The sequence below is a fragment of the Nuphar pumila genome, chromosome 1, assembly GCF_984573655.1.
Source record: "Nuphar pumila chromosome 1, dmNupPumi1.hap1.1, whole genome shotgun sequence".
NCBI lineage: Eukaryota > Viridiplantae > Streptophyta > Magnoliopsida > Nymphaeales > Nymphaeaceae > Nuphar > Nuphar pumila.
The window spans coordinates 19,671,392-19,682,827 of NC_143249.1; the positions used below are offsets into that span (position 1 = coordinate 19,671,392).

Genomic DNA, 11,436 nt, shown 5'->3' on the forward strand with positions numbered 1-11,436 from the left:
ACCATAAAAGAAAACAATGATTTTAAGTGAATCGAGTAACTCAGATCCTACATGCACGAGAAATCTCACTCACTCACTCTCATTTATTCAATAGAAGAAAAATTACATATATAAACTTTACATTCTTTGTCGTGGGTGTGACTGTTTTTCTTTTATCTTTTCCTTAAAAATGTCTTTATCATTTTCTTTTCTGTTTGAATTGATAACTGTAATGTCTGCCAATGCCTGAATTCTTTGATTGTAACTAACCCTCAAATCTTTCCTGTTGAGGTGCTCTGCTGTATACATCGATTCCTTGATATTATTTCTTATTGGGGGTGCTGATTCTATTATCGTGATTGATATTTGCTTAACAGTCTATGTTATGCCGTTTTCAGTTTTTAATGCTAAAATAACAGGAACCAAAATAACATGGGTTTTGCAGTTTAGATCAGGTCATCGTCGAATGAGTCATTCGACGATCTTGACCGTTAGATTCCCCCCCCCCCCCCCGATGGGTGCCGTGTGTCCCGGCCCTTTTTAGGTTAACCGAGTTAAGCCTTAACCAGTTAACAGTTTAAAAGATAAAAAAAAAAAATAGTAAAAATTAAGACAACCCCAAAAGACGAGAGACGCCTTTCGGGTCTCTCTCTCTCTCTCTCTCTCTCTCTCTCTCTCTCTCCACTAGGGTTTCGAAGAGAGCCCCTTACCGCAGTTGGAGGGCTCGCAGGTATGGATCCCTCCTCTCTCTCTCTCTCTCTCTATATATATATATATATCTGTGTGTGTGTGTGGGCGATGGGCGTCTCTTTCCGGCTAATATCCCTTCTTCATATCATGTTTAGGGGATGCCAGAAAAAGGGTAGCCGGTGGGTCTTTTCTGGCTATCCCCTTCTCTCTCTGTTCTTGAAACTTGAAAGGGATGGCCCTTTTCCGGCCATCGCGCGCGCGCGTGTGCCATCTCTGTTCTCTATCGGGAGTTTTTTTGCTTTTTCATGGTTTTGGAAACTCATCTCACTAGAGTGTCTTTACATCATGCCTGTTAAGTATGTTTATGTTCGATTGTATTGTCTCTTCTGCTGATGCAAATCAGTTTTTTGATGTTATAATTATTTATGCTGAAATAGAACAACATCATGCATCTTTACGTAGGAGAAAAACTTTAATTATGATATATACTTGTGAGTTTCTAAGAAACTAAGAATCAGTTACATCCATGTTTGGTTTATACTAGTTACTAAATGTTGCTGCAGTGTTACAGTTGAACTACTATAACTCTCAATGCCTTCCCTTTGCAACTTATCTACGAACGGCAGTGCAACTTTTGAGAGAAAGAAACTACATTCATCAATGAGATGGTATTCCCCCCATCAAATGCTTACTGTCTGATTTGATAAGCTAGGATAACTAAATATTGAATTTCATTGCTCTTTTCATGGTTGCTGTCATGTGTAGCCTGTAGGGCCTGAGGGTACCTTAATACCCGTGGATCTGCATTTTATTTGCTAAGATTTGATGCATGTTGTGGTGAACAATTAAGGCATCAAATTCTTTTATCCATGATAGCTTTTGGATATTGAATGGATAACAAGTGAGAAAATAAAGGAACTAAACAATTTTCATGATATGAGGAGATAGGATTGATGCTTGTTTCAACTTCATGGATATAGTAGAACTCATGGAACCTTCGTGATGCAATGGTCCATGGTCACTGTGTGCAGGACAGCTAAGGCTATTTTATGGCATAGTAGACTAGATGTCATGCGTGGGCTGAAGAAAAGAGGCCGAGAAGGACTAACTTTCCATTTTCTGGCATTCACAGCTGCTCTTGCCCATATCTGCTTCCTATATTTACTGCTAGTGAATCCACATTCCTCTATTCTCACTTATGCAAAGTACCAATTTTTAAACTGTACATGCAGCACATGTTTGTATGCGTTCACACATGTGTCTCTGTAGTCTGCTTAACTTATGCATATTTTTTTAGATATTTATGCTTTCTTACGTCCGACAAGTGAAAGAATGATAAAATGTCTGCTTGTCCTTTTAACCAGGACCTGTTTAGAACTTCAGTTGTCATTCAGATCAGCCTAGAAAAGATGATCTTAATTGGGCAAAACTACCAAAAGAGTTTGTTAATGTGGACCACCACAAACTAAACTTTGGACACATTACTGTATTTTAACCATAACTTTCAATCTGAAATGGCTCATGCTTTTTGGTCCAACTTAGTTTGCACATGGGGGTTCTTTTGAAGAAAGGGGATTTCGGTTTCTTTTTTATTTACTTGTTTGTACATGTACATTGGCATAATATATTATGCTGTTCAATTTTATATTAATTTTCTAATGATGTCTACCCCTCTTTTCAACAATTATGCCAGGACACTGCGTAGCACTGTATCCAATACAACTGTCTTTTCAGAAAATGGCTTCTCCTAATGCAGAAAAAAGTAGTCATTGCATTGAAGGCGAAACTGCTATATCAAGAAATGTGCATGTATCCACAAAAAATGCACTTGTGGGAAGTAGTTGCATTCTAGAGATTGGTATGGAGTTTGATGACGATGAGAGTGCATATATTTTTTATAATTTATATGCAAAAAATCAAGGTTTCAGTGTTCGAAGGCAGAGCTTTTATAAGAACAAGAACGGAGTAGTAACACGTAAGGAATTCACATGTAGTAGGGAAGGATTTAATGCGAAGGAGAAAAATGACAACAAAATCAAGATGAGAGCAGGCACAAGATGTGGTTGTACTGCAAAATTAGTTGTTAAAAAAGGGAAGAATGGAAAGTTTTTTGTTTCTACTTTTCAGCCTACCCATAACCATGCACTCACTACTCCAAGGAAAGCCCCTGACCTAAGCTCTCAACGGACAATGAGAAAATCTCATAAGCTTTTTGCAGATATGGCTGATAGTGTTGGCATAGCACCTACTGTAGCAATGAGGTATTCGGGAAAAGGAGTTGAAGGAAACACAAACCTAACATTTTTGCCGATCGATTTCAAAAACTATTTGAGGACAAAACGGTCAATCAATCCAAAAATTGGAGAAGCTGGAGTTGTAATGCAATATCTTAGAGACAAAGCAACAACTGACCCATTATTTTTTAATTCAACACAATTGGACTGTGATGATGTGATCACAAACTTTTTTTGGGCAGATACAAAGTCAAGATTGGACTTTGATTGTTTCAGAGATGTCATTTGTTTTGACACCACATTCAATGTAAACAATCAACATAGGCCATTTGCACTTTTTGTTGGTGTAAATCATCATAAACAAACAGTTGTGTTTGGAGCTGCAATAATGTATGATCAGACAATTGAGTCTTTTGAGTGGGTATTTGAAACATTTCAAAGGGCTATGAAAGGGCGATGCCCAAAAGTGATATTAACGGACGAGGATCAAGCAATTGCAATTGCACTAAGAAAAGTGTGGCCAAATACACATCATAGGTTATGTGGCATATGTATCAAAATGCAACTAAACACTTGGGTCACATATACAATAGTGAACCTAGCTTTAAGGATGATTTTGGCAAGTGTATATTTGCATGCGATAATGATGTAAGTTTTTTGCATTCATGGCAAACAATGTTAGAGAAGTATGATCTTGTAGACAATGATTGGTTGGCAAAGACTTTTAGAAATAGAGAAAAGTGGGCTTTAACGTATGGTCGTGATCATTTTTGTGCTGATATGATTTCAACACAGAGGAACGAAAGGATGAATGTTACATTGAAAAGGTTATTGACTTCAAAGGTTGATCTCTTGCATTGTCTTGAACGGTATGACTCATTGGTGGAAGAAAAGAGGTTTGTTGAATTACAAGAAGATATTAAAGCAAATCAAAGTACGCCAATCATGTTGTATTGTAACTTGCTCCAGGAAGCCGCAATGGTCTACACGCCCACTGTTGTTGAGTGGATCAGGAGGGAGGCAAGTTTTAGTATGGATTGTAACTTTAGTTCCATTGGCACAGAGGGAACAATTCATAAATATACAGTAATTTCTCATAAAAGTGTGAAAGAATATCTTGTTTCACTTGATTCATCCATAAATTCAATTACTTGTAGTTGTAAGAAATTCGAATTTTGTGGTATTTTATGTCGCCATTCTATAAGAATACTAGATATTATGGGCATTAAGTATATTCCTGAACAATATATTTTGAAAAGGTGGACGAAGAATGCTAAAAGTGGAGTAGCTCAAGCTTATTGCAAAAGGTTGGATGGTGTTGATGAAAAAACAACAATTGCAGCTCGTTATAATCTTTTGAGTCATTCTTTTATTAAAATTGCAGCAAAGGCTTCAGAGAGTGAGGAAACATATCAATATATCGAAAAACAGCAGTTGATCATGATGAATGCAGTGGAGAAAATGTTAAACAAAGTTAGTGAGGTGCATCAAAGCATTGAAGTTAGAGCCCCAAGTGAAGTGGTGGACAACATGGACAATATGGAGAATGAGTTGTAGCTTCCTTTGTCTACACAACAATCATGTACATTTAAAGATATGTATGACAATTCACAAGTGAATGTGGTTGAGTATGAAAATACAAACTCAATTAAGGTTAGTGGTGTAAAGAAGAGGAATACACATGATAAAATCCCTCGTAGGCACAGAAGTGCACTTGAAAAAGGAAAGAAAAAAAAGAGGGTTACAAAAGAATGTGACATTTGACAACAAACAAGAGCAAATTTTAGTCAATTCACAAGTAAGTTCATTTTCATGTGTATGAGAATAGATGAATAAATGTTTTGCTTACATTGTCTATTACTTATTTTTTGTAAATTTTACTTTTTTAATTGCAATGCCTTGAATTGTATTTTTTTTGTTCTTTTTCCTTGCTATGTAGGAAACGGTGATGCCATGTATTGATCCACCTCTGCACCCGATGAACAATGTTCATGGTGGTCATGCTTCCTCTCCCTCTTTTAGTTTTCTTCAATCTGGTCCTAGTGCACCAACTTGTACACAATTAATGGTAATATCTTTATCTCTTATCTTTAATAAGAAAGGTCTACATTATTTTGTCGAATTTTGATTTTGTACATTATGTGTAGATGCAATTTCAAGATAAAAAAAGGCCGTGGTCAATGTACTGTTGGTATGACTCCATTTTCCTAAGGTAGATATGCAAGTAAGAAAATCCATTTTTTCTTGTTTTAATTCATACAAGGCGATTTATGATTTATAGAAACCATTCATGATTCATAATTTATACAGGTTTCCATCATGGACTCGGATTCTATATTCCTGTTGTTTGATACAATTGTTGATCAGAAAAAAAGTGTGATCTTGTTGTTGACTTAATCTCTGCTTGTGGTAAAACTTCATATTTGCATGATTCATTTTCTCTTTTTTCATTAAATGCGATCATAAATCCTGTCCAGGACCAGGTATACGTGGTAATGGTGATAGGGGGTAATGGTGATGGGGGTGATGTTGGTGATGGTGATAGGGTGGTGATGGTGATGGTGATAGGATGGTGTTGGTCCTTTAATCCTTAGGAAAAGCTGAATTTTTGCTTTCCTTTTTTCTCCAGCAGTCCTTTCTTTGCATAGAATGTTCATGGTGGAATTTCAATGCATCTTTTCTATATTTCCTTATATAATGGTGCAAAATGATATGGTGGTCCAATTTCTTTTCATTCTCTTTTGAATATAAACTGTTAAAAAATGTATTTCATGGTAAAATAACATATTTTGCTGGATTTGAAAGCTATGGTATGTAGAAAGGTAGTGGAAATTGCTGTGGTATGTGGCCTAATTGCTTCATGCAGCTATTCTCGTGTATGAAAATTTAATCATATCTGGTTAGCATTCAGTGGGTGTTATCTAATTGTTTTTTGGCCATGTCTTGTAGGAGAAAGGGTCCCGTCAATGGGGAGCTGATATGGCGGGTGGATTCTACTCTTAAGGCCAACTCAACTCTCCCTGGAATGAAGATTTTAAGGATTTTGGCCAACAGCTTTTACTGTCTTGCTAATTGGATCATCAAATTTTGTAATTTGCATATTTTTCTTTGTAATCATCTTTTGCTTTTGCATAGGCTAGGGGAGAACTTATTCTTGAAGGATAGCATCCAAACTGGACTCCACCACTGTACTATTGGGCTTGTAATGTTATTGATTTTCATTATTAATGCTTAATGAATGGTGAATGTCATCCGTAGATGCACTTCATACGGGTTTTCTTTCAACCTTTCCTAGTAAATGAATGGTGATAGGGATGGCAGCCGATCGGGGAAAAACAGGGGCCCTTCCTGCATCGTCTAGTTTGGACCAGGGATGGAGGTTAAAATCAAAACCCGTGCGGAAGGCGGGGATGGGCTTATGCTTTTCTCTGCCCGCCTCGCTCCGTCTCCAATCCCCACGTTGCCCTGCCCTGTCCTGCCTCTGATCCTTCTTTAAGGATGGCAGTGGACCGAGGGAAAACAGGGCTCTGCCCCACCTCGCTCTGTTTGGACCAAGGATGGACATGAAACAGAGACCGAGGTTAAAATCAAGACCTGTACGGGGATGGAGGGCAGGATTTTTTACAGGATGAGGGCGGAGACCTTGTCCCTTGCTCCTGCCAGTCTACTGCCATCCCTAAATGGTGAATGTCATCCTTTCTTTCTTAGAAGAGGAGAGATTTGAGCATGATGTGTTTGGTTTTCACTTGCGATCAGGAAAACAGGGCGCTGGGGGGCCATGTATCCCCTGGATCTTGCCCATACTGTGGTGGTCTGATCAGGCGTTTCCTTGCCTTCCAAGTGAAGGGATTTGAATACCTTTTTTTTTTCCCCTATGTGCACAGGTTTTAGATACAAGTCTTTTAAGCGCTTCTAATTCTTCAGGTTTGTGGGTACTAATGTCCACATTCTTTGTGGGGGTACTAATAGAATATTTTAGCAAAAGATGCATGTCTACCATATCAACAATCTACATTCCATGGCGTATCTCGTGAACTTTGGCATCATCCAGAATTATTTTCTAATGGTACGTTTGGGAAATAGACCTGGTTCACCAAGAACAAATTTTGGGTATCCTCCCAACAGGGCCCAAAAACACCAGTTGCAGGGAGCCTGCCCACTGATAATGACTTTGTACCCGGGCCAGGTGACCCTTTTGGACGTACCCGCACCTGCACCTGCACCTGCACCTGCACCGCCGGATCACGCCGTGACACAAACACAGCGTTGTAATCACAAGAACTCAGTAAAATCTAACTTTCACAGGGCGTTGCAATCGTGCCATCAATATCTTGTTTGAACAGTTGTAGACATTCATGATATTAATGAAAGGGGAAAATTGTGACTGCCGGGTTGTGGTTTAAAAACAAGCCTTCTTGATGCGTTTGTCTTCAACACGAGGCGAGAGCTGTTAACTTTCATTATATATGATATTGGTAGCTCAGCAAGATAGTCCAATAATGATTTGAATGGGTCAAATCCTCTTCTAGGAAACCAAAATCAACTTACACGGTTATAGGAAAACAATATTAAAAGTAGTAAAGGGAAGGTTCTAAATGTTTAAACAAGTGCTTGGAGGGCAGGGACCCAAGGAGGTTCTCATTCAATGTTTGTTTCAGTTTTGATAGAATTGCAGTTTGCTTTCTTCCTAAAGCTCTAAATAGGTTAGGTTCGTGAGACTTCTTGCAATCATAGCTTTCAATAGAGATGATCATTGGGTCAAGTATGAATCCGGAGTGGATTTCACTTACGTAAATATTGTAAAAATGTGGTTCTAATAAACAGGTAGGGGTCTGGCTAACCCCACCTTTCACTGTAAAAAAAAAAAAAGAAGGTGCTAAATGTCAATGTTATCAGTATCGGTATCAGCCCTGAATCGTGTGGCCAATGATTTGGGTGAATCGGCCCCGATACCGAGCCAATCGTTCTGAATCGGCTAAAAAATAATTAAAAATATTTCATTTCAATCAGAACATGACACGTGTTAAAACATTGCTATAAATGAGAACATTTTTCAATGCATGATAACAATTTTCATTGTGTGTATGCAATGTAAAAAATCATGTGAAATTCACCTGAAATGTGCATGTTACACATGACCAAAATCGTCATTTCATATTTTCAACTCTATTTTTTTTTGCCTCATGTTTTTGCTCGACAAGCTCAAGTTCCATCTTCAAATGATTATTTTCAGTATTTGATTGCAAAAGTTGTGTTTTTACTAAACCCAACTCCATAGACAGAGCATTGTATCTGTTATCTATACTTTGTGTAGGCACTAACTATTGGGGTTAGTCTGACATACTCATCACACTAATGAAAAAAACCACAATCACTCACACCATACATGTTTTTGACTACCACTAATATATTTATAATTGATAAAACATTTTCATTAATAACATATAAAAACAATATTAGTACTGCTTTGGGCACTTATAAAAATTTTATTTTTATTTTTCTCTATATTTGCTACATCATCCGATGAGTGGAAAGAAACTGTGAGACTCCATCATATTCACAGAGCGAGAGTGAAGGACGAGACTCCTGCGATATCTAATATGAACGATCGAAAAGTCACTTCCTTTGGGTAAATGGAATGTGAACCATGCAAGTTTCGCCTCGATGTAGAGGTACAAATGGGTTAGATTCGAGCTAGATCCTGCTAGATCCAAATTCGAATCTGAAATGCAAACAGTAGATCTGAATCCAAATAAAATCCAAGGAGGTTAGATTGAATCCAGATCCGAAATACATGCGGTAATACTTGATCTGAAAAATATAGAACAAAACAAGCTATTTACATATAAAAAATGCATTCAGATCAGATTTTGATTTGGATCAACTCCAGATCCGACTTAAAATGCTGATATGAATCCGACCCAAATCCAAAAGTGATCCAATTGAACAGATCCAAATCTGATCCGAATGCATTTTTTGAAATTATGTCAGATTTTAGATAAAGGATCCATATCCAAAAAATTGTGTCAGATTTTAGATAAAGGATCCATATCCGATCTGTTTGCAGTCCTACCTTGATGTCCATAACATAGTCACAAATATCTCTTTATTTTTCGAAAAATTCATGATTTTATAGTGAGGTTTTCAACAACCGATACAATATTTAGAAAATGCAATATTTTTAATGTATCGCCTATTTTGAAAATATCATTTTTTACAACAATATTGCATTATTCGTGCAATATTTATATTTATTATATTTTAAATGTTTTCTTATATTTTTTGTCTACTTGTTTATATATTTTTAATATTTAATATACAGATATCTTTTCTCAATTTTTTAAAAATTATCACGAGATTTTCCTTTGTTGAGAAAATCCCAACAATGACATGTGTGACTATGGTCCATAAATGACACAATTATAAATGGTTGCAAAGGATGTGTCATAGAAATAGGAAACATTTATTTGTTAATTACTCCATTTAGAAATAGTTCAAATATACATAAATATTTTAATTCCAGTATTGCATGGAAAGCCCACGACTTGCTAACTATCTATTATTACTTCTCATGGCTTTTGGTGAAGCAGTGGCATCCAAATAATAAAGAGTGAAGAATTGGAAAAGTAAATATAGTAGGAAAACAAGGTCAATATTATAATTTCATGAAGGCAATACAAGAAAAAAAACTGCTTATTTATTTATTTATTTCACAAACTAAAACTTACACATTCCTTTTACCTTTTATTTCTCCTTTCAGTTGACACGCCTAAAGGTACACTGAAGAAACTCAAACCATTCAATTTCTTGTAATGTATGCTATATGACATTTAACAAAATATGGAACTTTGGGGAAAACCCTTTTCTTTATAAACAAGGGTAAATTATAGGTGAAAAATTCAAAGTAAATATAAAGGAAGCAAAGTACATTCAAAAGAAGTGCAGCCATCAAAATTATAGTTCACTCCAACAAAGTCTCTTTTTAAATTTTTTTTTTTAACTTTCCCCTAGGCTCAGTTCCTTCAAAGGACAAGTCACATTTTTCACTTTCAATCTTTACCAAATATGACATTAACTTGCAGATACCATATTATCCTTATTTACTCATCTTCTTCTTTCTGTGAAACATGTCACTAACTAGAGGCATGATAGGCTTCTTCTTCTTCAGTATCTTGCTACTTTGTTGCTTCCATTCTCTGTCATAGCCTTCTTCCTCTTCAAACATGCTCAGCAGTTCAGCTAAGGATTGTCTTTTCTTATACCTCTCATCACAGCCATTGTTGTCATCATGGCCTTCAACTCTTCTTATTTTCTCTTCTTTGTTACCTGCGAGTGCAGTTGCAGAAGCTTCAGCCATGGACATGTTTCGGAACTCGCGGCTCAATGACGCGATCGCGACCTCGGTGGCCGACTCTCTAGCCTTGAGATTCTTAACCTCTAGCTTAGTCTCATCAAGTTCAGCTTCCAACCTTTGCAGTGATCTTGCTAATTCAACTTCATTAGTAGGACTTTCAAATTTAAGCGTGATAGATTTACCATTGATAGGGGCCGGAGAAGTCGGCTTCTCGGCATATATGTCGCCGACAAGGAAACGTTCACCGAAGAGAGCGACAGCTTCTTTCACCGATCGGAACGGCCTACTCGTGTCGATCTCGGCTCGTTGGTTCAAGGGATGAGATGAAAGGTTCGCCATCGTTGAGCAAGAAAGATGAATGAGTGGATGAAGGCCTGAGCGTTGTGACCATTATTTATGCTGTTGATATCTTTGCGTCCACTTCACATATTAAGTGGAGGTGATGATACTGTTACCGGTTGATTGAAGCATGGATTGGCAGAGCATAAGAGCAGAATATAGTGTGACCCTTCACCTAATACACCGGTTCTTGATCTTCTCGGTACTTTTGAAACTCAAAGATGATCTTCACTTGTTGGTGCACCTTTGATCTCTGACCGTCCGATTAAAAAATGGAGGAGGGTACATCAATATGTTTTAGTGGGGACCTTCCTAAAAAAGCCCCATGTCTTCTTACTAGTACAAAGTTGGTTGGACCAATTGCATGGTGGACCAACCACTAACTTTAGTAGGTACTGAAGAGTTTACTGCAATATCATATTGTCTTAAGGCAGTCAATTGCAATGAGGATCCTAACCTGTGTGAGAGGGACACATTAATATTACTGTTAGGGCTGTCAACGGTTCGGGTTTGTCCTGGATACCTGACTGACCTGAACCCGCGTATCTGGGTATGGGCACAGAAAATGCCAACCAGAATGTTATTCAGGTCCACCAGAATCCGGCCAACTCGAGTAAAGATGTAGGTCGGGTTTAGGCTATGATTTTGAGATTTTATTTTCTTTGATCTAATTAACATAACCTGAACCAGAATGCATGTTATTTGGGCGGGGCATGGGTGTGCAGTCTAATGGGTCGGGTACCCGACAGCTGCACACATTATAGGACACGATATGCAGACACGCCACATGACACGCATCTACATTATTTGTATTCTTAAATGGCTTTTATATATGCTATC

General features: G+C 37.5%; 1 long non-coding RNA gene across 1 annotated transcript; it reads left to right on the forward strand.

Moving 5' to 3' along the window:
- The first annotated feature begins 1,237 nt into the window (after window positions 1–1,237).
- Window positions 1,238–6,144, forward strand: LOC149848247 (uncharacterized). The gene is made up of 4 exons (XR_016432687.1): window positions 1,238–1,337; window positions 4,843–4,971; window positions 5,051–5,115; window positions 5,853–6,144. It is a non-coding gene; the product is annotated as an uncharacterized LOC149848247 (long non-coding RNA).
- Window positions 6,145–11,436: the final 5,292 nt, after the last annotated feature.